Below are 22,519 nucleotides of genomic sequence, written 5' to 3'. Positions count from 1 at the left end.
TTGGGGCTTTCTTGGCAGAAATATTGGTGTGGTTTGCCATTTTCTTCTCTAGTTAATTTTACAGATGAGGAACTGAAGCAAACAGGGTTAAATGAATTGTCCAGAGTTACAAAGCAATGAAGTGTTTGAGGTCATATTTGAACTCAGAAGATGACTATTTCTGACTCCAGGCCTAGTGCTCTATGCACCTTATCACTTAGCTGCCTTACTTTATCTAATACTTCTTTTAAAAAAACAAATGGAGGCTAATCATTGGGAATATCCTCTTTTTTCTTCATCTCACATCAGACATCAGGAGTGTCCCTTCACTCCTTTCTCATATGTAGTGGGCCTTCTTGACCCTTTGATCCCATTTGTATTCTCCAGCAGATTTCCTCTCTAGCACTTCAAATCATTATCATCTTCTCTCCCTATCTACTATATTCTTCTATGCCTAAAAATATACCCATGTCTCCTCCATCCTTACAAAATTCCTTGTTTGATTTGACTTTCTCTGCTAGTTATTGTCTTCTATCTTTTCTTCCCTTCTTGGCTGAAGCTTGTAAGAAAAAAAATTTACACTAATTTGTTCCACTTCATTCAATTAAAAGTAATGTCTGCAAAGTTACTCTTAACTGCCATCTCTTAATTCCCAAATCTAATGGTCTTCCCCCCCATCCCCCAACACATAGTCTTCTTGACTTGGCTGCTGTCTTTGACATTGTCAATTACCTTTTCTTCCTAAATACTATCTCCTCTAAATTTTTTCTGACACTTGTTTCTTTCCTGATTCATCTGCTACTTATATGATAATTATTTTTCAGTTTACTTTGTTGAATTTATTCAAATTACATGCATGACCATGGGTCTTTCATGGGCTCTCTTCTCTAAACTATTTCATTATCTCATCAGCTGCCATAAATTAAATTATCATCTTTCTTCAAATGATTCCATATCTGTTTACATAGCTCTAGTTCCTTTATTGAGCTCCTGTCTCCCATTACCAACTTCTTTTTAGGCATCTCCAATTAGATATTCTGTAGACTTTTCAAATTTAACATATCCAAAATAGAATTCATTATTTTTCTTCCCAAATACTTTACTTTTCTCAACTTTCTTATTCTTATTGACTCTCAAGGTTCTAAAACTTGGTGTTGTGCTTGACTCCTTACTCTGAACCACACTCTCTATGTGATCCTGGGCAAGTCATCTAATTTCTCAAGGTTCCAGGCAACTCTCTAAATTGTATGTTGCAGAGAAGGTTCCTTAGTAAAGGAACTTTATATCTAGAAACTTTGTATCCTTAAAAAAATTCCAAGTATGAGTCCAAAAAAACATATCTTTAAGTCATTTCAAAAAGTAAAAATCACTGTTAACATGATTATGTCTCTCTCTGTATATTTATGAATGTACACACACACACACACACACACACACACACACATGAATATTTTAGGATACACTCTCTCTTCTGGTTTTCTTCCTACCTAGTTAACTAAATCCTTTTCTGTCATTTTTGCTGAATCTTCCTCCAGATTATACCCTTCAATTATAGGTATTCTTCAGGATTTTGTCCTGGGTCCTTTTTTTTTTTTTTTTTTTAATTTCATTTGGTGATCTTATCAATTTCTCTGGTTTTAATTTCTATCTCTACACTGATAATTCTCAATTCTATCCTTCCTGCCCCAATATCTCTGGGGACTTCTAATCTTGTAATTCCAACTACCTTTCAGATATCTCAAACTGGATCTTAAAATTGATATATCCAAACCTTCCCCCTAAACCTTCTTGCCTCTTACCTTCCCTATCTCTCTCTTTTCTTTTCTTAAAGCTTTTTATTTTCAAAACATATGCAAGGATAATTTTTCAACATTGACCCTTGCAAAACCTTGTGTTCCAATTTCCCCCCTTTCTTCACTCCCCTAGATAGCAAGTAATCCAATATATATTAAACATGGTAAAATATATATGTAAATCCAATATAGGCATACACATTTATACAATTATTTTGCTGAATAAGAAAAATAAGATCAAAAAGGAAAAAATGAGAAAGAAAATAAAATTCAAGCAAACAATAACAAAAGAAATGAAAATGCTACATTATGGTCCACACACAGTTCCCATAGTCCTCTCTCTGAGCGTAGATGGCTCTCATCATCACAAGACCATTATAGTCTTGTTGTTGCTGGGTACAATGATCTCCTGGTTCTGCTCATTTCACTTAGCATCAATTCATGTAAGTCTCTCTGGGCATCTCTGAAACCATCCTACTAATTATTTCTTACAGAACAATAATATTCCATAACATTCATATACCATAACTTATTCAGTCATTTCTCCAACTGATGGACATCCACTTAGTTTCCAGTTTCTTGCCACAAACATGTGGGTCCCTTTCCCTCCTTTAAGATCTCTTTGGGATATAAGCCCAATAAAAACACTTCTGGATCAAAGGGTATGCACAGTTTGATAGGCCTTTGGACATAGTTCCAAATTGCTCTCCAGAATTGTTGGATCAGTTCACAATTCCACAAACAATGCATTAATGTCGCAGTTTTCCCATATCCCCTCCAATATTCGTCATTATCATTTCCTGTCATTTTAGCCAATCTGAGAGATATATCGTTTACCTTCCCTATTTCTGAAAAGGGTAACAGTATCTTTCCAGTACCCCAAGTTTGCAACCTAGGAGTCATCCTGAATTCCTCATGCTACTAACATAAGCCATTGCCAAGATCTGTCAATTTCACCTTAAATATGCTCCCTTCTTTTCTCGATACTGCTCCCCCATTAGTGGAAGACCCTCATCACTTCACACCTTGATTATTGCAATAGCCTGTTGGTATTTCTCCTAACTCCTAACTCCCCACTTCAAACCATCATCCATTTCATAGTCACTAAAATGATTTTCCTAAAACTTCAGTTTATGGAATTGAGTGTAACATGATTGGAATTGCCTTTTGTCTCCAGGAGCAAATACAAAATGCTCTATTTTGTATTCAGAGTCCTTTATAATTTAGACCCTTCTTACCTTTTCAGTAACACTGGCTCACTGGCTGCTCTCTGAATGAAGTGCTCCCATTTCTCAGTTTTGGGCAATTCTCTCTGGCTGTCCCTAATGCCTAGAATCCTCTCCCTTTTCTACTCTAACTACTGATATCATGGCTTCCTTTAAGTTCCAACTAAAATCTCACTTTCTACATTGTCTTATTAAAACCTTCTTATTCCTACTGCCTTTCATGTATTAATTATTTTATATTTATACTGTCTATAGCTTGTTTTGGACAGTTTGTTTTGCTTATAGACTCCCCATTTGACTATAAACTTCTTGAAGTTAGGGACTGTCTTTTGTCTCGTTTTGTATCCCCCTGTGATAAACTGTAATAAACATAGTATTTGGCACACAGTAAGCACACAATAAATGTTTATTGATTTATATATATTTATATTCAATGTACCACAGGAAAGAGAGGGCCATCCTTGATGTCAGGAAGACTTGAATTCAAGTTCTTCCAACAAACTAGTTTTTTGTCTCTGGGCAAGTCATTAAAACCTCTTGCTGTTTCAGACTACTCTTAAAAAGACTAGTTTTTGATCTGAAGGCTTTTCCCATGCAGGAAGTACTCTATCTGGAACCATTACACTAGGTATTCTACAGAAAAGCTACTTTTTTCTTTTTCTTATCTGACTGATTGTCTCTTAGCTGTTTCTTAGACATGTTCAGATATCTTTTTACAAAACTATTTTCTTTAGGTTTTGTCCTGATTTGGTTCCCCAAACTCCTAAAATCACTTAAAACCTGCAACTCTTTATTTCCCAGACAGCACTGATTTTTGCCAGAATTGGAAATGAGGATATTGCCTCTTTGGTGTTGTAATGACACACTGACATATAGAGCCCAAAATATCACTGGCCTTTTTTTTTTAATGGCATATCACATTCCAGGACAATATCAAATTTGCTGTCTAGCATCATTTTTAAGTCTCAGCATAACTCTTTCCAGGATTTTCAAATTCACTGAATGTCTAGGGATGAAAAATACTGATAAATAATATGACTATGGGTCTCCAATCCCCCTCCCCAAATCCACATTATGTAACTTTAAGATCTACTTCTAAATTTTATTTTTGTCTTTTAATTTTTTCATTGGGATGTTCACAAAATTTTCCAATTACTTTTTAGTATTATTATGTAATTCTGGACAAATCATCTAGCTTTCTCCATGCCCCAGACAATGTTTTAAGACATTTAAGAGAAGCTGTCAATTTACTTTGTTATTGAAGGTTTCATCTTTTGGGAGTTCTCTATATCACTGTCATTCTCTATGTCACAGATGAAGACCTCCCTCACCAAAAATCATTATGACATATATTGTTTAAAGGACTCTCATCATCTCCCAAATATACATATTCATATTTTGAAGTACATTTTCCATAACCTGGTATCTCTTGTTGTACAGTTTGTATTGGTTCAACAATATGGTTCATAAATGTCTAATTTTGTTATTTGGGGACTTTGGCAAGTGTTCAAACCACATGGTACCACTATTAAAACCAGTATGAGTCAATCTGATAAAACTAATAATATTTATTTTACGGACACGATTGAGGCATATTATATTTTGCATACTTTGCAAGATTGAAGTATATTGTGTCTTACAAAGTCATTTAATTTTCTAATCTTATAATTTGACTTCCAGAAAAAAAATGGTTTGGGATCATACTAAGTTGTTTATCAACTCATTCTGTTATTGTTATTTATAATTTTTTGCCTTCTTTGCCAGCTAAGGAAGCATTCTAATGTAGGAGTAGAGTGCTAGACTTGCATTAAGAGAATCTGGGCTTCAATCCTTTGCTGATACTAGTTGTATAACCATGGGAGAGGTATCTGACTTTCTTAAATCTCAATTTTTTCATCTGTAAGACGATGATAATAATATTCATGGTATCTGCCTCACCAAATTGCTTAACCAAAATATTGCAAGTAAAGTGCTTTATGGACTTTAATATTGTTGTCATTACTATTATTATCTAGTGCTGTTATTTGTACTAGGGGGAAAATTGAATTGCTACACAGAATTTTCAGGACAATGCTCTTTTATCATTTCAAAACTCATTTCACTTTTAAATTTTCTGTTCTATCTTCTGACTTTTTAAAGAAATGACAATTATACTGCAGAAAACTCAGTAGCTAATTTCATCTTAGAGACTATAGAATTACAATCACCATAGTCATATTCTATAGTCTTTTTAGTAACTATGAATGATAAATGTTAGGATGGTGACATTCACATTCTCCAAATGTGTTCACAAGAAATTTCAGTCATTAATTTTATTTATAATCTCACCATTATGCCTTAATTGTACAACCTGGCACAGAAGAAAGAGAGAAGATGACCAGTTCAGGAGATGTGCATTAAAATTTCACCATCAGGCACTTACTTATCAAGTGACCATGAGCAAATTATTTGACACCTCACCTTCTTTTCTCCCTCTGTAAACTGAGAATTATAATACTTTTACTACCTTCTTTAGATAGGAAGCAGCTTATAAGTTTTAATTATGTAATTATTATAAATTTTAAAATTATTTCTTGCTAAAGAAAAAAATAAAAGAAAACTGTTCTGTTATTCAAACACAATAGAGCCTTTTGATTCATTTCATAAGGCTACTATCAAGACAATTTGGGGCAGCTAAATGGCATAGTGGATAGTGTTGAAGACAGAAAGTTCTGAGTTCAAATCCAGCTTCAGATACTCACTAGTTATGACACTGGGCAAGTGACTTAACTCATATTTGCCTAAGTTTTTCTTTTGTGAAATAGGGATACACTAAAGAAAGAAATGGCAAATCACTCCAGTATCTCTACTGAGAAAATCTCAATGGACTGCATAGGTTACAAAGACACATGACTGAATAATTGAAACTGAAAAAATACACTTTTTTCTTCCTTTACTTCAATTCCTAAGATTATAGATCTAGAGATGTAAGGAAGTTTAGAAGTCATGGTATTCAATCTCTTAATTTTATAGATAAAGGACCTGAGGCCCATTGAGATGAAGTGACTTACTCAGGGTGGTATATTTTAATTTATATCCTAGTGACTTCAATTCTAGCACTCTATACTATATTACTTCCTTCTTGTAATCCTGTGCCCTTGTCCACTGCTTTTTTTCCCCTTCTAGAAGATAAGAGAATAGGCTGATGAAACTTATGGGAAAACCCCTCCAAAGCCAGTAAATTATTATTATTTTTTTTTTTTGGTTTTTGTTTTTTACTGTTTTCATGGTACTCTTATTTCCTGTGTTCATGCCTTTCCAGCTATGTCTCCTTCATGGAATGAAGTCCTTTCTTATCCAATCTCTTAGCATACCTACTTTCCCTCAGGGCTTACTTCAAATACAAGTAAGGAAGTACAAGTAGGAAGAATTGGTGGCTCAATTCAAGTGCCATCTTCTCCAAGGAGTCTTTGCTATTCCTTTTAGACACTACAGCCTTCTTTCCCACATTATCTTTTATTTATTTATCCTTTCATTGGTAGACTGAAAACTCCTTAAAGGCAGAAGCTTTTTTTGCTTTTTTATTTTTATCTTTAGCACCTAATATAGTGCCTGGAACACAGAAGGCACTTAAATACTTATTGTGATTTTGTAGTTCCAGGTCTTATATGTTCAACTAAATTCTAGAAAGTCAAATACTGAAATCTTTTGAAAAGCAGTTTTTTGTAGATTTATAAGGTGATGTGAATTGAGGACAAAAATAAAGTTGAATAATATATATATATATATATATATATATATACACACACACCTGCTTCCACTTTACTAAAATCATATGTAGTTATCTAATGTGCAAAACAACATGGAAATTCCTGATATATGACCTAAAATCCCTTGACACACTTGGTTTCATAAGACCATATAACTGACATCCTATGCCCAATTGGCAAGGTCACTTTCCTTGGGAGGCAGTACCTTATGTTGATATGTTGATGATGTGAGCTCAGAGTACTGTAAAGAAGGCAAAGGTACTGTGTGATCCTTTATGGTACTGTGTGTGGCATAAAAAAAGATGAATGGAGAGAGAACAAAACTTGTAGTAATTGTCTCTGTGTTCAAATATCTGTTCTACCATTTATTAAGTAGGTAAGTTATTTAATCTTCCTGGACCTCAATTTTTTCATTTATAAAACAAGAAGTTTAGGCCACATGGTTCTCTAAGGTTCTTCCCAGTTCTAGATCTATGGCTCTAAGATTTGTTGCTGAAGCTGTGGTACTAATGGATGCTAAAGAGCATGAAGGGGACTAAGATATGGTAATTTGTTAGTTTTCCTGCATTTATGTTGAGAATCAGAACTCAGGAAGAGAGATATCAGCCAGAATTTAATCCAAGCATGAAGCACTAAGAATTTAAATGACTCACCAATAGTTATACAGCCAATACGTATGTGAGCTGGCAACTTGAAACCCAAACCAGCTTCTTATCCATAACTCCATATGCATCTCAGGAGTGATGTGACATGAACAAAAATAAATCAGACTGTGATAGATGTATCAGATAAATCTAGAATAAGTTCATGGAATTCACAAGATATAGAAATGAGTTCTGGGTTAAGATCAGATGGAGAAATCATGTGAGCTGGACTTTGAAGGATGAACATAAGTTTCAATGAGCAGAGGTGGACAGTGGGGAGTAACTACATATAAAAGGCTATAAAAATATAATCAATTCTGGTTATTAATCAATCATCAAGATTTTACACAGATATATGTCAGGTACTATGCTAGATGTTAGGGATACAAGTACAAAAGAATTAAATAATTCCTTCTTATAAGGAGCTTATATTTAGTGGGGTGGACAATAAGTACATATATAATATATGTGCAATATAAACATGAACCTTTTATGTATGCATTTATAAGTATATACTTTTCAATACAAGATCTTTTGGAAAGCAATATACTAGGTGAGGGATAAAGAAGAGCTTTAGAAAGATGTTAGTTGATCTCAAAGGAAGAAAAGGACCCTGTGATATCCAGGTATGGTGAGACATTCAGTAGAAAAAGCAAGAAAATAGAGATTTAATAAGTGATGGACAGAAGGCAGGCCAGTTTAGATAGTATAAAAGGCACAGAAATGTCCAATCACACTAGAATTTAGATTGATGACAATTTGTGAAGGGCTTTCAAAGCTAATCAGAAGAGTTTCTATTTTATCTTAGAGTCAAGAGGAAGTTACAAGATCTGGTTGAATAGAAAATTCACATGATCAGATTTATACACAGCTATGTATAGGAGAGACTGGACTGGGTGAAAAGACAATTTAAGGAGACTAATTAGGAAGATGCTTAAGAGCAGCAGAATCTTATGATCACAATTGTAGTCAAACAACAGCAAGATATTTCCAAGAATTAGATCTAGGAAGTTTCCCAAATACAGCATTAACCCTGGATGATGAGTTAATAAATACTCAGTCTCCCACTGGTCTTGGCATCTGTAGTAGATCATAATTCTAAAATAACGGAATTTTGAGAGGACCTTAGAGGACATGAAATATAACCTATACCTAAGAAAAATCCCTCAAGTCAACACACTCAATAAGTGATCATCCAGTTTTCTTCAGTGATATCTTATGGCAGCCAATTGCACATGTGTAAAGCTTTGTTAGAATTTTAAAATTACATTAAGCCTAATTTGTCTCTTTTCATAACCAAATCCCTTTTCTATATGATAGTCTTTAAAAGAGTTGATGATATTTACTATGTCCTCTGAGTCTTCTATTCTGCCAGAAAAACATAGTTCTTTTTTTAAACTGATCTTAAATAATCTTAAATAAATCTTCCTATTACTTTTTAAACTGATCTTAAACCTATTACTTTTAACTGATAGCATGAACTCAAGTTCCATTACTGTTACCATTCTGTTCTCCCATCTCCAAATACTCTCTAGCTTATTAATGTTTTTTTCTAAAATGAGATATCAAAAGTTGAGTCCAATATTCCAAATATGGTCTGCCTAAAACAGGGAATAAAATAAAAATTTTAAAATTCTTGGAACTGTAATCAATTTGTCATTTTCACACCATTTACTCATATTGAATTTGAAGACTATCAAAATACCTAGATTTTTTTCAGGCAACCTGTTGACTCTGTTGTCACCATCTTGTGCTTATGAGATCAATTTTTTTAAACCCAATTATAAAAAATTGAATTTATCACCACAAATTTCATTACATTCAATATGACCCAATGTTATGGCTTGTCAACATTTTTGCTTGATCTGAATCTATTATTTGATATTTTAGCCTATTCTCCTGGTATTGTATCATTAGCAAATATAATACAGGTTAACTGATAAACAGTACTGGGTTAAATACAAATCACTAGATCACCAGATTACTGGAGACCTTCTAAGTTATCACTGAATCATTAATGTGTACTCTTTGAGCCCATCTAGCTATTCAATCACTTCAGAATCTAAAAATTCTCATCTAAGCTATATCCCATCATAGAAGGGAGCAGGCAGTGATTCTACTCTTTAATCTTTCATGGTTATTTGCTTTGATATAAATTCTAATTAAATCTTTTACTATCTGATTTATAATTATAATTTAATTTCTTGGTACAGATTTCACTGAATGGGGTGCTTGAGTGTTTAAAAAATATAAGAACTTTCAAGCTATTGGTTTGATATTACATATATATCTTTTTATTCTTCATAGTTAGGTCCTCAATGTGATAACTGAATATCTATAAAATTTTGCTCAGTAAAATAAAATATTAACAATAAACATAATCCATGAGATACTTTTGGGAGAATTTGGGGTCTTATTTTTGGCTCTTGTTTCTATTGATTTAAACCAAACTGCACACGCAAGCCATGTATTGATGTGCTTAGGACATTTGCTTACAATCTCCTTTGCTACTATATGCTAGCTACATTACTAAAATGCCATATTTCTGTACTAAAGTAATTGGGGACATTTGGTAATGAACCTACAACATAGTCATCTTTAACAGTGGAAATGTGGAGTTTGGGAAATTAGGAGGCTGGTATAATGTATGGGAAGTTTAAGAAGTAATTACAATGATCTAATAGAAATGATTACTTTCTTTTACCCCTCCCTTCCTTTTTTATTTCCAAGAAGGGATAACCCCACTTCCATTTCTTATAAAGGTCTTATTTTCTTTCTCTTTTCCAGTGAAGCAAATAGGTTTATGCTAAAAATATTCATGATCGTTAAAGATGTCATGGTTGGGCTGCAGGAGAACATTTAGCAACTGAAAAAGCTGGTCATAAAGCAAACACCATTAAAAGTGAGTAAAGAGAAAATGATGTCCAGGGATGGAAGAAGCATTTCAGTACATTTGGAATGTTCTCAAATTTCAAAGGTTTAAAATGCACTCAGATTTCTAAACTCTGAAAGGTTCCATGATATAGCAGCTATTTTGAACTGAACAGAAGTCCTACTGTGGCTTAGCCAGAGCATTTTTAAACAGTAACAGTGGTGAAAACTTCTCTGATAGACACCTGGCCACAGTCACAGGTTTTCCTCTTTTCTTTTTTTGAGTCTAATCAGGACTCCAATCAATTGTACTTAGATGTTTCAAATTAAAAATAGTCAATAGTCACTGAAAGGGCAACTGTAAGCAGAGATAGAAGAGATATGTAAAAAGGAAGAATGAGACAGCACCAAGAGAAAAATACTTTCATTAAAAGTGAAATTGTAAAAGTTGAAATCTGGTCAAATTTGGAAGAATAGTGGATGGGTAGTGGTTCGGCCATTCCAGCTATGACCGAATCTTCATGACCCTATTTTAGATTTTCTTTAGAAAGATACTAAAGGAGTTCACCTTTTCCTTTTCCAGCTCATTTTTCAGATGAGGAAATTGAAGCAATCAGGGTTAAGCCCTAAGGTCATACATCTAGTGTCTGAAGCTACCTTTGAATTCAGATCATCTTGACTCCAGATCAATAGTTCTAACTATTACAACAAAAAACAGGATATAGATAAAGGAATTCCACAAAATTCGTATAATGAAATAGGGTTCTTAGAAGAAAGAAAACTGGAAAATAATATGAGATTCATTCGTTTTACATTTATTAAGCCCCTATTTCAAAATATTATGGGAAATACAAAGATGATAGGATTTAAAACCAGGAGTGATTTAGTGGTCTAGTTCAGCCTTTTCATTTTATAGATGAGAAAACCAAAGGCTTAACTTTCCTGAACTTTTTCATGATCACACAGATAATAAAAGCATTAAAACTAGAACTAAAACTTAGTTTCTTTGACCTCAAAAACAGACCATAATCCCTTATATCAAATTGCTCTATAGTTAGAATTAATCATTATTACTGTCACAGATTTTAAAGAGGTATGGAGTAGTGTGGAGTAGTAGCAGTAGTGAGATAATTTGGTAAACAAAAAACTATGTGTGCCCAAGAAACCCTTGACTATATCTATTTATTACAAAAATTTTATTTCCATTTTCTCTCTCTCTTCCCCACACACCTAGAAGGAAGGTGGGAAGAAGAGAAAATAGATTTTTTTTCTAAAGAGAGAAGCAGGGAGTAGGAAGATATCATAGATATAAAAAGGTAATAATCTGTTATAATAATAAATATAATAAAATATTTTAATAAACCTCTTAAAAACTATATTAAATAAACAAAACAAAAAAATAGAGACCATTTCAAGAGATTTTGTCTGATTTTGTAGCTTTTAAGCAAGCACAAAAATGAGGGATTCTTAACTTGCCTTTAATGATAAAATGAAATGCAGAAGAAAATCACTAATCAAGGATGAAGCTCTAAGATCATGTCTATGTAAAGACAATGACTAGAATTGATTCCTTATATTTTTTCCATGCTCCCAAGCATGAAACACTAAGTACATACTGGTATTTGATGAACTGAGGTAGAGGAAGATAGGTGGTATGAAATAGAGTTCTTGCAATAGAGAATTAAGATAAATATTTAGTAGAAGTTGTCAGTTAAAAAGAAGGAAAGAAAGAAAGAGAGGAAAGAAGGAAGGAAGGGAGGGAGGGAGAAGGAAGAAAGTAAACAAAGACAGAAAAACAGGAAGAGAAAGAAAGGAAAGAAGGAAGGAAGGAAGGAGAGAAGAAAGAAAGAAAGAAAGGAAGGAAAGAAGGAAGGAAGGAAGGAAGGAAGGAAGGAAGGAAGGAAGGAAGGAGGGAAGGAAGGAAGAAAGAAAGAACAAGAACTTGGAAAAAATCATGGCTTAAAATAATTTACATTTACATTTCTTTCCTTATGACAAACCCAGGAATGAGTTGGGAGGTGAAGGTATATTGTCCAAATATTATAGTTGCATTTTACAGGTCTAAAATATGAGAATAGTGAGAGCCACATGTATAGAAGAGCCAACAAGTGGCAAGGGAGCCTGTTGTATGACTCAAAGAAGAGAGGAAGAATAGACCTCTCTAGTGCCTTTCTATCCTCCATTTTATATTCTTTGAAGGGAGATTTTCATTCCTTCCAGAAGAGAAAGCAGGAAGTTGAAGGCTACTAATCTGCTTTCCACAGAGAGAGGTTGTTACTAGGCTAAAAGTATATCTATTCCCTTAAATATTGTTTGACTAGGGGAATGATCGGGTTCCATCTAACTTTTGATCACTCTGTCACTTTGAGAAGAAGGGGACCTCAAACATTTTAGTCAAGGCCTGACTCCTTCCCCATCTAATACCAGATCTACAATGAACACACCTAATAAATAGCAAAGAAAACCATTTAGGTAAATCATAGCAAAACAGAAATCAGAGTATAAATAGAATATATAACAGACAATACAGAAAGAAGAAGTCTTCCTCTGGGAGTAAGATAGAGTGTCTATAATCTCACTGATTGGGAAATTCTCTGTAGTCTCTAGAATGGCAAGCTAGAATTAAGGGATGTGATGAAGATAGCCTGATGCTTCCCAGTCTTTTCCTTCAGCAACCTCAAATGGGATGGGTCTTCTCCATCTTCTCTCTTGAGCTGGAAACCAGGAATACCGCATTATAATGAGTGCCCAAAGGAGACTGCTGAGTACTGAAGCTTTTAGCCTCTTACCTACTCTGTCCAATCTCTCACATAGGGCAAGGTATTCAACTCCACCAATAAGGAGAGGGTTCCATACTAAATAGGCTTTGGGACAGGTGCTACACAAATAATGAAGAACACGTGTCCATGGTCATATAAATAGGATTGGAGGTGAGCGCTGAAAATAGGTCTCCTGATTTTAAATCTAAGTCTCCTTTCCTTATGCCATACCTACAACAAGATTGTCTGAAAAACAATAAACCAGTTTTGGCAGTTCCCAAGCTTATCTCTTCACTTCCTTAAATGATTCTGAAGTAAATTATACATAATAAGTAGAATCTTGATATGGAAAAAGAAAAAGACTTTGTACATGGAATAATTTAAATAATATTTTATAGAAAGTTTAAGCTTCTAAAACTTAAAACTGTACTAAGACTTTTGGGATACTTTGTATGATGCTTTCCTTACAACCATCCTGCTAGATAAATTATCCAAATATTATTATATTCAATCAGGAAAATGAGCTTAAGTAAATTGTCCAGGTTTACACACAAGTGTGTGTAAGTAAAATTATTAAGTAAAATAGATAGGATTCGTAGGTCTTTTGCAACAAATCCAGCATTCTTTCCATGTGACTATGCTGCATGCCAACAATGTAAAGGATATACTCAGATATAGTTATATTGAATTAAAATTTACTACTACATTGACATGACTATTCTTCCTTCCACTGCCCCCCCCCCAAAACCTGAATGTTTAAAAGAATGAGATTTCCTAGAGGTTGCAAAGAGATCAATATTGCCTTTATATTTTAAAAAATCCTAAAAATTAGAGCTATTCATAAGTGAAATGGGATACTTTTGGAGATGGAACTCTTTATATAAAGGTTTTAAGCAAAGCTTGCATGCTCACTTGTCAGATATGTTATAATAAGAATTCTGGTTCAGTCCAGATAACCACTGAGCTCCTTTCCAACACTGAGATTCTGTAATTCTTTTAGTCTAGTACCAAGTAAAAAGTTTGATTTGTTTTTAACTGAATAACATGTTAAAGGCTTCCACACTTTACATAGCCTTTTTGAGTCCATAAAAGAGAGAAATGGAAAGGTATGGAAAGCCGTGCCCATTATTAAAATTCTTATTTCAAATATTTTAGAAGAGATAACATTTTGTTGAGGGTTTTAAGTCTGCCTGCCATTATATCCATCCTGATGTAGAACTGGATACTTTCTCTCAAAACAGCTACATACATCTACCTGAAAAAGTCTTTGTTAAAATATTTCATAGAAAAGATCTAGGTTCAAATTATCTACAAAACTGGCATTCTTTCCCAAAATGTTAATTAGGGCATAAACTTGGGTAATATAACAATTTCCTTCTTCTGTTACAGACCAGTGTAGCTTTAACATTTTTAGTCAGCAAAGACGTGAGACTGAGGGATAACCAATAGACAATCCTCAAGCTCCAGTGGTATTTACACAATGAATATATGAATGAAAAATACAATGCCAAGAGAATGTGAGAAAAGCCACTAGCAAGATGTGAGAATCTACTTTGGTGCTTTTACAAGATAATGTGACCAAGAGTGGCACAGGATAGGTAAGCAAAGATGAGTCGCAATATATAATATTAAAGAACCTGTTCATATCAGTAACATCATAGTTTTTGTTGCAGCAATGAAGTATTAAAGGTGCTCTTGTTTGAGATATATTAATCTAGCCTACAAAATGATCACATATTAAATTTACGATTTGGGTCTTAAATCCCATTTGTATGGGACTCTCTTTATTGATAGAGGTTGATTACACAAAGTTGTACCCTTGTGTGAAGATCAGTATTGGGGGAAAAGAGAGATCTTTTTCAGGCCACTGAAGAGGCTTTCTCTGGGATGAAACTGATAAGATTAAGGAGATGTTCCTCTAAGTTTTGGTATCTTCCAAAAGCCTCTTTCCCTTCAAGGAAGAATCTAGAGCTTCATGCCTTTTCTCTCATTTGGAAGCTAGAAGAGTAGGATCTCATTTTTCCAATCTGCCCCTACTCAGAAGGAGAGCATTGAGTAATAAATCTCCACCAATGAGGATAGTCTCTTGCAAATAAACCTTTGAGCCGAGGGTTACAAACTATTCATTAAAAAAAAAATCAATGACCATATTTTTTCAACTTCAAAATGTTCCAACAATTTAATCAGTTCAGTGAAGAGAGATTGAAAGGGAAAGCAATTACTTGTTTTTAGCAGCTTATCACTCCAAGAAGCAAAAGACTCAATGAATATTTCACCTTTTTAACTATTACACATGTTTCTATAGGTTGTCATAGAATGTGCTGCTTTGAACAATATTTTGTCTTTCTGTCAAAATGAATGATCAAGTTTATTTCAAAAGGGAACCATTTCATGGCATTTGAGGAACTACAGTATGACTGACACTCTAAAGGTTGCTCAATCTGAATTTCACTCTTCTTTTTATAAAGATATTTTCTTTATTTTAGAAGGATTTCTGTTTTTGAATGAAGGGGAGGGTTTTCATGCAAATCATTTCTTGGTTTGATTTTTTTTTTTAAAGTGAACATTTTTTTGACATGCAGGGAGATACAAGAAAGGGATTGACTGTAGGTATTATATGTATTAAACTAAATTTTTAAGGATTTTGAGCAAATGTGGAAAACCTTGATCCTTAATGAAATTTCAGATAATGTTAGGATATATTTGTCTTGTCCCTGAGAATAATCTTTTTATTAAGATTCCTAATTAGTGCATAGTTTTAAATAGTTTTGAAGAATGGTTTAGCCAACTAATGGTAAATACAAAGGGCAGCAGTAATACTCTGAAACCCAAGTTTCAATGAACTTAATGGATGGCAAGTGTAGTTTAACTTAAGAATCTACTGAAGTTTCCACAATCATTTTTGGTCTCTTTAGGTCCCTCTACCTTCTCTTGGAGTGTGTGTGTGTGTGTGTGTGTGTGTGTGTGTGTCTGTCTGTCTGTCTGTCTGTCTTGCCTTGTTTTCCCCTACTTTCCCAGCAATGGAATGGGTAGGAAAAAGTCTTTCTTCATTGATTAGCTATGTGACCTTCATGAAAATATCACTATTTGCAGTTTCAAAGTGGGAGCAATAATGTTGAATAACAGTCATATAAGTCATACTTTGAACAAAAAAGAATGGATGTCTCAGACCTTTAAATAAGTTATTCACATTCTAAAGTCTCATTCTAATACAGCTATGTGAAGATGGCCTAGTCTATATATAATGGCTATAATTATATATGGGAAATACTCCAGTTCAGATGCAATTCTTCAGTTGCCCAAATCCCTTACTGGCAATGAGAAGAGGTAGATAACCCAACAATTTCTCTTTCTCTTTTTCTTAGTATTCCAAAGTTCCATTTCTAAATAAAGGAATGGAGTGATTCTTAATAGAGTCTTCTAAAACTTTCTGGATGCTCCATGAAGTCATGCGACTAATCATGAAGTCAAAACAACAAATATCAGGTTTTCTAGTGACTTTTTTCTATTTCAGTTGTGTTTTTGTTTTTTGTCTGTGTGTCTGGGCAGGATTTACTAGGTAGCAAGTTGATCTGTCACTCCCTGTTAGGTTACCATTTTGCTCACCACCATTCAATTGCTTGATACATAATATTTACTTCTCCAATACTGTAAAATTAATTAGGTTATTCCTTAGGCCTTTTCTTATAAGATGCTCTCTTAACCAGCCTTCAAAGGCTTATTATCAAAATAAACAACTAAGGAGATTTAAAAATGCTTTGTTATTTTAGAAAGAAGATGCTATGTAAATCCAAGTTATCATTATTGGGCATTAGGATTTGACAAGTTATTTTATGTGAATACATCGGATGTTCTGGTTATGGGCCCAACAGAAATTGACATTTGAGTAACAGTTAAAGTATATACAACAACATTAACAATCATAAAAACTGAACTGCAATAACTATAATGAAAACTTATGCCACTACAATGACGAAAAAATCCACTTAAGCTTTATTCTGGTCATTGATAATGTCACCTGACACTCACAACTAAATTCTTTTTCTATTTATCTCTATATAAAGTCATCCATTTCTCTCTATACAAGATGTTCCTAAAATAAACACAATCCAACAAATATCTTCAAGGAGCTATGGGGAGGAAGGCCTCAATTGTCACATTCCTCTTATAACAGGAATATACTACCATAAATACAACTATAATAATAGCCATGGAAAGATTTTAAATAGTTTTTCCATTTTTTATTCTGTTCCTTGTGTACATCTACAATGTGAACATAGTGTCAGACATCTCATAAAATGTGAGGCTGCTCAGAGTTTGAGTTGCATCACCCTGGTATGCCTAGGTATTGCAGCAAACATTAAAGGTAAGCTCAGTCCCTGCTTGAGAAGCAGGCAATGGGCAGAGGAAATTAGTCAGGCAGAAACAGCCAAGACTCTATATGGAATTTTCCTTTTTAATTTTTTTTTTTTGGCATCAGACTCTTGGGGTGATTTTCAAGTACTTTCCAGAGAAATTTTATGTGACAATTTTAATGCATCAAACAGTTGCAACCCAACTCAGAGATCCACAGAAAAGAAGTCCAGATTTCCTGGGTGTGATCCTAACAGCCTTTATTAACCCACAAGTTTGTTACTGCACCTCTGAAATATTTTGACACAATCACACACACACACACACACAAACACACACTGCACTGAATTTAAATAATTGAATTTAACCTAATTAAAAAATATCTCTACTCCATCTGAAACTCCTTCATAAGAACTAATGAAACTCTCAATGGAAAAAAAATACAAATAGATCAGAGAACACTAAACAGGAAGCAAACCTTTTTATACACATACCTCAAACAGGTAGGAGTGAAGGAATCCATATTAGAAAAGATGTTGAAAAAGCTTCATGTCCACCTGGGAAAATGTCTTGTGCTGTTTGGGAAAGCAAGACGGTTCAGATTATGAACCGAGCAGCATCTGCAGTATCATTGCTGGCAATGACCTCTATCTAATTAAAAGTAAGCCGGGCTTTCCAATAAGGTATTCCATGGGAAAGAGCTATGATTTATTTTCCTCAGACACAGAATTTGTGTTGGGAGGGGGGGGGAACATCAAAGACCCCCAACCTGGGCCAAGCTGGGAGGAGACATATGTCCAAAGCACGGCAACGGCCTCAAGAAGCTGGACACCCCTGCAGTGCTAGGCTTCTCAAGCAATCCCACCGCCTTCCTCCTATGGGCTGAAACCTGGGCTCCAATTTTTGCTTCATCCTCAGGAACAAGATGACCTCTATTTAGAGCCTAGCTATTCCAATTCTAAATCAACAGTGGAGAAAGGGGTGAGGGTGGGAGTGGGGGTGGGGTAAAGGGACCTTGCCTATGATAGAAAAAAATAAACACACACACACACACACACCACACACACACACACACACACACACACACACAAGAAATGGCAAATATCCAAAGTCTATCAGGCTGACAAAACCCATCTTGTATCAAAATGCTGATCTGCAAAACAGCCCCGATTTCGGCTTGGGAAAGGTTGAAGGGGGTGCTGGTGGGAGGGGGGAGGAAGGAGAAGGGAGAGAGGGGAGGGGAGACTAGTTGGGATTCACATGCAAAAATAGACTTCCTGCTCTGCCAACAACGACAGGCTCTTTTTAAAGGGTAGCTGGCACATAGGAACCAAGGATTGTAATGAAATAAGCCTTCAGCTGGCTTACCTGAGAAAGAGGAAAATCACCCATCTGCAGTGAGGGATGACAGGATCTCCTGGAGTCGGGATGATAACGTACCCTCAGTGGAAGTGGCCCGATTTTTTGTTGCAAAAGGTTACCAACTATTTACAACTGCTGCATTCTCCCTGGGAGGAAAGCCTTACACATACACTAAAGAGACCTCTGCAGTATCCTCTCGGCTTCATCCTCGGCTTCCTGTATTGAGGCTCACTCTATGGTACCTAATACAAATCAGCAAATAGCTTGTTTAAAAAAAAAAAAAGCCAGAATCCAGCACCTTACATAACAGCTCCATCTACTGGGAGAAAGTTAAACATCTTGTCACCAATTGGATTTGTGTGATCTTTCTCAGCTTCCCTGTTTGCCTTAACCTCCTTCTCCTTTCTCTTCCTCCTTCCTTCTTTATATGTTACTAATACAATCTCTCTCTCTCTCTCTCTCTCTCTCTCTCTCTCTCTCTCTCTCTCTCTCTCTCTCTCTCTCTCTCTGTCTCTATGCCTCTGTCTCTGTCTCTCTATCTCTCTCTTTTTCTGTCTGTCTGTCTGTCTCTGTCTCTCTTCCATTATTAATGAAAAAAAAATGAACAAAAATGTACAGCCTTGTTCAAGGGTATAAGATCATCTAATCATAGATGAGGCTGAGAGATACCTATCTACCTTAAAGGTGATTCACTAAGCCAACACCCTCATTTTACTGGTGAACAAATTCAGGTCTAGAAAGGTTAAAAGAATAACTTTAAGGTCACACAAGTAGTGAATGACAAAACTGAGATATAAACTGGGGCTCTCTGGTCTTGAAAAACATTAGCATTTCCTCATTCTTATTGTCAAAATCATACTGAACAAAATATTCACTTAAGCAAAAAATAATAAAATAAAAAATACTTCGTAAAAGGAGAAAACAATCAAATTTGGAATAGTTCCACATTTTCATAGATTTGAAGAATTAGTTTAAGCAGTACTAAAGAAATATGAAGGATGTTATAACACTGTAGTTTCTGTTTTCCTTCAAATTCTGTATTATTTATGTTTTATAATCTATAACATTTTGCTTCATAATCGTGCTTGTTACTTCATAAAAGAATGACTGTCACAGTGGTTCTAATTATTAAGATTGATCCAAGCTAGAATTGATCTTATGCTTCTTCACTATTTTGAATCTTCTTTATCTCTACAATAGTGAAAAATAATAACTGATGACTTTATGGACCTTTGAAATTATTTTGAAGCTATCCAGAAATATTCATAGAGTCATAGATCATAAAAATTTTTGAAGGGACTCGTGTAACTTCCTCGAGAACACACTGAAAGTTCTTTAGTTCACACTGATAACTTCATAGTTTTGAACTGCCACTATTTTTCCCCTTGGTAAAGTATCCTTTTTACTTAAGAAATTAAAGTAAAACTTTAGTTTTTACTTAGGAAAACTAAGTAAAGTTTTCCTTTACTTAGAAAACTAAAACTGGAGTTGGAAAGGACTTCAAAAGTCATTTAATCCAACTCCATCATTCTACAAATGAAAAAAAAAAACTGAGGCTATGGTGATTATGTGGCTTGTTCAAATTAAGAGCCATTTTGTCATAGTGAATGGTGGGGCAGCCTAGAGTCAAGGCTTTTCTCTTATATAAACTAGTAACACAACTAGTGGCATAATCTTCGGTATTCCGAGCCTCTCCGGAAATTAACAGAAGAGTTGTTAATCTGAATAAATGGAGTTTCCAAAGTCAGAATACCTTTGATTTCATTGGTGAAATAAGAGATCCTAATCTTTTCCTCAAAAAAAAAGTTAATTATATGTGTGGCAACTGTACCCTCCCCCCCTTTTTTGACTCATCCAAACACATTTTCATATGTGATGGGTGCCATTTTAAATTTAGTTATAATAAAGAATCCTGTCAAGCCAGAACAAGTGTAAACCAATGAAATGACTACAGATATGGTCCATGACAATTATTTATGAAAATAATGTAATGCCAATCAGGAATCAAAGATGCCTCCCTTATATATCTTAATTATCTAAGAATAAAGTTTTCTTTAGTAATAGGTCAAAATTGTACAAGTTTATAGCTTTAGATATATAGTTAACTCCCAATAAATCTTTGTGTGGATTATCCACTTGTAGCCAATATTTGGTTCCAGGTTGTCTTTTCCCTTTAAGGCAGAGTGCATTTCTAAACTTTTTCTCCACTATCAGCAGTAACCTAATTTGAATATTGCCTACCACATGGTAAAAAGATTTTTATTCAACTTTTAAGTGCTAGATTTAGATATAGATATTGATAGACATGTAAAGGATTTATTATTGCCTTCACAGAGCTCTGGGTAACCCTGACATAATTTAGTAAATTTATGAGAGTTACCTAAGAATTGAAAAGCTTAAGAGACTTGCTTATGGTCATATAGTTATTAAGTGTCACTGGCATGATTTGAATCAAACTCTTCCTGACCCTAGGACCAAGTTGTTCTCTAGTCACTATTCATGTTGTATCTGTATACCTCTGTGTCTGTGTATGTAAGTTATAGTATGCAAAAATAAAACATTATTAAAGGGTCAGATCTGCTACTTTTCCCTAAAATATGATCTATCCTAAATCCCCAAAAAGTGATACATGCAATAGCCATTATTTTGGCAAATTTACACTTTTACCCAAAGTATTTTTTTGAGCTTCTTTTTTCATGTTATAACTTAAAAAAAAAAAAAAACTAAAACAACTAGATGGAAATATATAATGGAAATCAAAATCTCAGTGTCTTCGAACACCAGACAATTTGGTTAATTCCATTTTAGGTATACCTTCTTAAAAAGTTATAATAATAGACCTAAAATATAAAAATCACAACTGGGCTATGAGTAGCTATTGGTATATTAAAATTCATATTGACTATTCAACAAGAAACTAAAAAGTCTCCATGATCATAAACTAAATTATTAATAGATGGTTTAGGAGAGTGAAGTGGGGAAGAGGGGAAATCATTGTAGGGTACATGAGAAGATTTAAACTAAAAAGAATTTCATTCTTCATTCTTTAGAAGAAGGAACTAAAAGTTGTAAAGCATACACATTTATTAGGATAAAAGAGGATTTGCAGGTCTTCATTCATGCTATTTTATTATAATAGTATTAACTTGCTATCTTAACAGAGTAGGTTATATTAGAGTAAAATAAAAACATTAAGGGGGGAAAACTATTGACTAGCATGACTAATTTTAAGAATAAATAGATTTCCTGTTCAAAAATAAGTCTAGTCACACAATGTCTTTGTGAAAACAAAGTTATACAGTACATCAAAATTTACAAGAAGTAGATGGTAAAGGTGTTTATTATTCACATTTTAAAGATTAGAAAAATAGGGTTTGAATAAATTAAGTTACTTCATAAATTTAGTCATGTAGCTAGCATTAGAAGAGAGATTTGAACAAAGATGACAAGTCCAGCATACTATGAAGTATACCATCCTAACTCTGGGAAGCAAATAAGTACACAAATTTTCATTAATTCACAAGATGTTGAAAAGCTTTGGAAACTAGAAAGATTTCTATTAGAGGGACAGATTAATTTAAGTATTTGAGCTTTTTTAGTACTTTATTTCATATGAATTATTTTCTAACAATGATATGGATATGGCATCCAACAAACATTTATATTCTCTATCCTTAAAATGAGAAAAACAAAACTTCTTGTCTGTAGCATGATCACTTCTATTTTAGTAATGGGAAAGCCTTAGAAGAAAAAAGAAATTATTTTAGCCTATGTTCTTTTCAC

The 22,519-nt window shown here is 34.1% G+C and overlaps 1 protein-coding gene across 3 annotated transcripts in view; it reads right to left on the bottom strand.

The window, feature by feature from the left end:
- LOC100917842 (sodium channel protein type 1 subunit alpha) overlaps positions 1–19,006 on the bottom strand; it is a 208,351-nt gene extending 189,345 nt beyond the window's left edge. For all 3 annotated transcript variants that reach the window (XM_031960540.1, XM_031960538.1, XM_031960539.1), the window contains exons 1-2: positions 18,743–19,006; positions 17,869–17,949 (exon numbers count right to left, since the gene is read on the bottom strand). The gene's annotated coding sequence lies outside the window, so the exon portion shown is untranslated. The remainder of the gene's footprint in view (positions 1–17,868; positions 17,950–18,742) is intronic.
- Positions 19,007–22,519: the final 3,513 nt, after the last annotated feature.

Source organism: Sarcophilus harrisii, chromosome 3 (genome assembly GCF_902635505.1).
Source record: "Sarcophilus harrisii chromosome 3, mSarHar1.11, whole genome shotgun sequence".
Taxonomy (NCBI): domain Eukaryota; kingdom Metazoa; phylum Chordata; class Mammalia; order Dasyuromorphia; family Dasyuridae; genus Sarcophilus; species Sarcophilus harrisii.
This window is presented reverse-complemented; position numbering and strand designations above follow the sequence as displayed.